Source organism: Bufo gargarizans, unplaced genomic scaffold, assembly GCF_014858855.1.
Source record: "Bufo gargarizans isolate SCDJY-AF-19 unplaced genomic scaffold, ASM1485885v1 fragScaff_scaffold_625_pilon, whole genome shotgun sequence".
NCBI classification, from domain to species: Eukaryota; Metazoa; Chordata; class Amphibia; order Anura; family Bufonidae; genus Bufo; species Bufo gargarizans.
This window is the reverse complement of record NW_025334151.1, coordinates 239,411-245,606: the sequence shown is the minus strand read 5'-3', so window position 1 is coordinate 245,606 and position 6,196 is coordinate 239,411.

Sequence of the window (6,196 nt, the reverse complement as noted above, 5' to 3'; positions counted from 1 at the left end):
GAGTCCACAAACATTTTTGCGATCTTTAAAGATGCGGTTTTTGCAAGGTATGCAAAAACCGCACCATGTGAACTTGCTCTTGTTGCAATTTGCTGTTTTTTATTGGTAGCAAAGCTAGCACTATGCACTAACCTATTTGTAAGGTAACTAGCTCTTTTAAAAACTAAAGGGGGTTTCTCTGGCAGATCCTTACTCAAAACAGGATCATTTTTGAGTATGTGCCAATTTTTATTGATCATCTGTTTGATATGGCCCGCTTGGTTGTTGTATTTTGTTATGAACATATATCTAGAATCTTTCTTTTTTTCTTCACTTTTTTTGTCTACTAGAATTGGGGTGATGTACCGCTTGTCTTCTATTTCTCTTATACAGTGATCCAAAAGATCTTCTTGGTATCCCTTTTCAAGAAATCTAGTTTTTATCATCTGTCCCTGTTCCCTATAATCTTCTAGTTTAGTGCAATTCTTAGAAATTCTTTGAAACTGGCTTTTAGGAATATTCCTTAGCCAGGAAGGGTGGTGGCAGCTATTTAATTCAATGTAGGTATTAACATCTACAGTCTTCAAAAAAAGTTTTAGTTTTAAGCCTATTGTCTTCTATAAAGATGACTAAATCTAAAAAATCGACAGAGGTATCACTAATATGACTGGCAAACTTGAGGTTAAAATGATTCTTATTAATGTCCGTTATGAAGGACTCGAGTCCCTCTTTTTAGCCTGACCAGATGAGGAGGCAGTCCTCGATGTATCTGCGCCAAATTAAAAGTCGTCCCCTTCCAAGGTCTTTATTGAGGATCGTATCTATCCTCCCTCTTTCCCACATGGTCATGAACAGATTTGCAAGGCTGGGGGCGTTTCGCCCTATCGCCACGCCGGAGTGCTGGAGATAGAACTGATCACTATATAAGAAGTAATTGTGGGTGAGGCAGAAAGTTACGCAGTCCAAAACGAAGTTCTTTTGTGCTGTCCCCATCTGGGCATCGCTCTCCAGAGCTTCTCTAACTCCTCTTATACCTAGTTCTTGTGGTATGCAGGTATATAAGGAGGAGACATCGACTGTGGCCAGCCAGATGGTACCTTGTGATAATCCCATTTCTTCAATCAGACTAATGACACTGGCAGAATTTTTTAGGTAGGAGGGGGCCATTGTTGCATGTTTTTGCAAAAAATAGTCAATATATTCCGAGACTCTACTGTTCAGGGAATCTATCCCCGAAACAATAGGTCTCCCAGGAGGATGTACAGGATCTTTGTGCATTTTGGGTAAGAAATATATGACCGGTGTGACTGGATTTTTGATGGAAAGATAGTCAAACTCTTTTTTGTTTAAATCATCACTCTGTAAGCCCCTCTTCAGTATGATATCAAGTTATTTTTTATAAATATTTAGTGGGTTGTTTTTAGGTACCAAGTAGGTGTCCTTATCAGACAATAGTCTTTTCATTTCTGACGTATATTGTTCCACATCCATTGACAACCATCCCCCCCCCCCACCCCCCTTTGTCGGCAGGTTTTATGACAATTTGGTCATTTTTTTCTAGTTTTTTTTAAAGCCTCCTTTTCTTTATAGGATAGATTATGTTTTGTTTGTTTATTGTTAATATTCTCCAGACCATTCAAAAGACTCTTTTTGAAGGCATCTATGCACTCATTGTTTTTATTCTTAGGGCAAAACTTCGATTTGTTACGGAGGTCAGTATGTGCGACCCCCACTATTTTTTCACTATTAGTTACCTGCGGGGGCTGGATGTTAAGATGGTATTTTGCTATATTAAATTTTCTGATGTACCTATGGATGTCTAGGAATAGGCCAAATTTATTGATCCCATTGCTGGGAGCAAATTTCAACCCTTTTTGCAGAATGATTTTTTCTTCTTCTGAAAGAGGATACCAACTTAAGTTAAATATTCCAAAGGGACACAATAGGAATATTTAACTAATGCTATTGGATGAAAAAGCCATGTGGGCATGAATGAGAAAACTGGATATACACGAGACACTAGTGAATATAGATAGCACATACCTGCCCACAGTTGGTTTGTTTAATATTAAAAAGTCTCTGTCCTCCAGGAAGGGTACCACATTTTTCAAGGAGCCAAGAGACAAAATCTCTTGGTAGTCAATGGCAGTCCCTTTAGACGCAATGCTCAATGCTCATGAGTGCTTCCTTGGCCAAGGCCAACTTAGATTTTATCTCCTGGGTGCTTTTAAGCATTTCCTCCTCAGGTGGGTAGAGAGCTTTCTCTGTGTCGTGTAGCAAACGGGGCATGTTAAAGGTGTTCAATTTAACCTAATAAAAAGAAGGACTATGTTAGGAGACTATATGCATTGAATAAATTGACTGGTAAAATGGATGTTCACTCCCAATGAATGTTCTAAATAGGACTCAAAACCCTTCAGCATGGGATGATCCAACGAATGGCAATATATAGTCCTGCAGCCTTCGTCCTTTTTCTCACGTTGACCGACCATTTTGTCTGTAGTACTCTAGATTTGTAAAGTAAAGCACATCCAGTCAGAGTGTGAAAGGCTAGACAGGCTGCTCTCTTACCTACCCAGACAGTGCCCCATTTGCTCGCCACTCAAGAAAAGTGTCGTAAGATGGAAAAGAGTCACAGATTTTGACGCAAACAACTGCTGAGACAAAAACTGTGATATATGCAACAAAAATTGGCATATATATGTATTTATTTATTTTTTCAATAAATGACCCCCTATGTGCATACACTAACCTCTGTGTCTTTTTATCAAGGCTGATCGTACTTATATGGTCTTCTTTATCCTCCTCTTCTGTCTCCAATCGTAACTGGAAGTCTGGGTCACTATATTCTATGGTGTCTTCTTCATGTTCTCTTGTTTCTTCTCCTCCATCCTGGCCTTCGTGGGCTGTTATCTCTTCAGCAGGTTCTTCCACTGGAACAGAGAGCATTTCTTGTTCGTTCTCCTCTATTGCTGGATTATCCAAAACATCCTCTTCGACTTCAAATACGAATGGCTCATGTGAAATTGTTAAAATCGATAAAGAGTTGGATGGTCTCTCATATTGGGTTGTGCTAATGGATGAAAAAGCCATGTGGGCATGAATGAGAAAACTGGATATACACGAGACACTAGTGAACATAGATAGCACATACCTGCCCACAGTTGGTTTGTTTAATATTAAAAAGTCTCTGTCCTCCAGGAAGGGTACCACATTTTTCAAGGAGCCAAGAGACATAATCTCTTGGTAGTCAATGGCAGTCCCTTTAGACACAATGCTCAATGCTCATGAGTGCTTCCTTGGCCAAGGCCAACTTAGATTTTATCTCCTGGGTGCTTTTAAGCTTCAAGCATTTTCTCCTCAAGTGGGTAGAGAGCTTTCTCTGTGTCGTGTAGCAGACGGGGCATGTTAAAGGTGTTCGATTTAACCTAATAAAAAGGACTATGTTAGGAGACTATATGCATTGAATAAATTGACTGGTAAAATGGATGTTCACTCCCAATGAATGTTCTAAATAGGACTCAAAACCCTTCAGCATGGGATGATCCAACGAATGGCAATATATAGTCCTGCAGCCTTTCGTCCTTTTTCTCACGTTGACCGACCATTTTGTCTGTAGTACTCTAGATTTGTAAAGTAAAGCACATCCAGTCAGAGTGTGAAAGGCTAGATGGGTTGCTCTCTTACCCACCCAGACAGTGCCCCATTTGCTCGCCACTCAAGAAAAGTGTCGTAAGATGGAAAAGAGTCACAGATTTTGACGCAAACAACTGCTGAGACAAAAACTGTGATATATGTAACACAAGATGGTATATATATTTATTTATTTATTTTTTCAATAAATGACCCCCTATGTGTATACACTAACCTCTGTGTCTTTTTATCAAGGCTGATCGTACTTATATGGTCTTCTCTATCCTCCTCTTCTGTCTCCAATCGTAACTGGAAGTCTGGGTCACTATATTCTATGATTTCTTCTTCATGTTCTCTTGTTTCTTCTCCTCCATCCTGGCCTTCGTGGGCTGTTATCTCTTCAGCAGGTTCTTCCACTGGAACAGAGAGCATTTCTTGTTCGTTCTCCTCTATTGCTGGATTGCTGGACACAGTTCAGACAGGGAAAGGTTCCCTTCCTGACTGTAGAGTGAGCTGTCGCAGGGATGTCCTGTCACTACCTATATCTGCCCGGATTATCATGTCTCTGATATTTTTATTGCGTTTGTAACACATCATCGGTAATTCCCTAAATTCTTGAATTGTAGGGTAAGATCTTTGTAAAATATTCCAGTGTTTGTTAACAACTGCCTTTACACGATCCATCCAGGGATGGTATTTTACAATTAGTGGTATTCTCTGTCCTTTCTCTGTCTTTTTTTGTGATGCTATAGGACTTTCTATCTTATTCCTCTGTTCACGTAACAATTGAGAGGGATAACCTCTATCCAGAAATTTTTGTGTCATTTCTTGCATCCTAAGATCATGTCTGAATCCGATACAATTTTAGCCACTCTTTTAAATTGCGAATACGGCAGTGATTTTTTTACTGAAGGGTGATTACTGTGGAATGATAACAGGCTATTTCTATCAGTTTCTTTGACATATAAGTCAGTTGTGATCCTGTTATTGATTCCCCTGATCACCCATGTATCAAGGAAGGAGAATCTTGATGCAAGGTGAATTTCAATTCCGGTCTTATGTTGTTGATGTAGTCCATAAAGGACATGAGGGTCTCAGTGCCGCACCGCCATACGCAAAAAATATCGTGTATGAAACGTTTCCAAAATATACTGTGGTTTTGATATAGCTCATTTGGGTAGATGTACTCTCTCTCAAAATGTGCCATATAACAATTTGCATATGGCGGTGCGGCATTGGACCCCATCGCGGTCCCACACCGCTGCTGCAAAAATGTGTCTTGAAATAAAAAATTGTAACGTCGTAGGACAATAGAAAGTAAAGACAGAAAAAAATCCTTTTCTACCTCACAGCGACTTCCTTTGGAGCTAGGAGGCCCAGACTCGCAGGGCTAGTAGAGGGGGACTTGTGCTTCAAGGGGAGGCCTCCAGCTAGTCTGTGCCACCTTCCCTTCCCAAATGGCAGAGGGGCAAAGTCAGACTTTTTTACCCGAAAACACTTCCATAAGCTCGTGCACATTTTGTGCAAAGTACCCCTTTTCTGTGGAAGTTCAGACCGGGGGAACAGACGCTGAAGTCATGGAACTGATGGTGGGACGCAAACACCCTGCCCACCCTCCAGGGTCTCTCTACCTTCTTCCGGGAGGTGTTGGAAAGGGGGCCCCCCTCCCGTGCAACGCCACCCCTGTGACCCAGGGGTGGTGCGCCGGCATGCCCAGGCTCTGGAACTGCTGGTCGGATAAAAAATCCAGATTCGTTCTCATAGCGGTTCTCTTTCTCAAAACTGCACCTCTCGTGGAAGTTCAGCCCGGGACAAAGTCAGACTACCTTACCCAGCTAGGCTCTACCACCTTCACTTCCATAATGGCAGAGGGGCAAAGTCTGACTTTTTTACCCGAAAACACTTCCATAAGCTCGGGCACATTTGGTGCAAAGTACACCTCTTCTATGGAAGTTCAGCCCAGCGGCTTCCCTTGGAGCTAGGAAGCCCAGACTTGCAGGGCTAGTAGAGGGGGACTTGTACTTCAAGAGGAGACCTCCAGCTAGTCTCTACCACCTTCACTTCCATAATGGCAGAGGGGCAAAGTCTGACTTTTTTACCCAAAAACACTTCCATAAGCTCGGGCATATTTGGTGCAAAGTACACCTCTTCTATGGAAGTTCAGCCCAGCGGCTTCCCTTGGAGCTAGGAAGCCCAGACTTGCAGGGCTAGTAGAGGGGGACTTGTACTTTAAGAGGAGACCTCCAGCTAGTCTCTACCACCTTCACTTCCATAATGGCAGAGGGGCAAAGTCTGACTTTTTTACCCGAAAACACTTCCATAAGCTCAGGCACATTTGGTGCAAAGTACACCTCTTCCATGGAAGTTCAGCCCAGCGGCTTCCCTTGGAGCTAGGAAGCCCAGACTTGCAGGGCTAGTAGAGGGGGACTTGTACTTCAAGAGTAGACCTCCAGCTAGTCTGTACCACCTTCACTTCCGAAATGGAAGTGAAGGTGGTACAGTCAAACTCCCCACCTGCCACTGTCCTCGGAGCGGGTCGCGCCTGGCCCCACGACCGGGGTCGCCGGCGGGAAGCCGGGGCGCT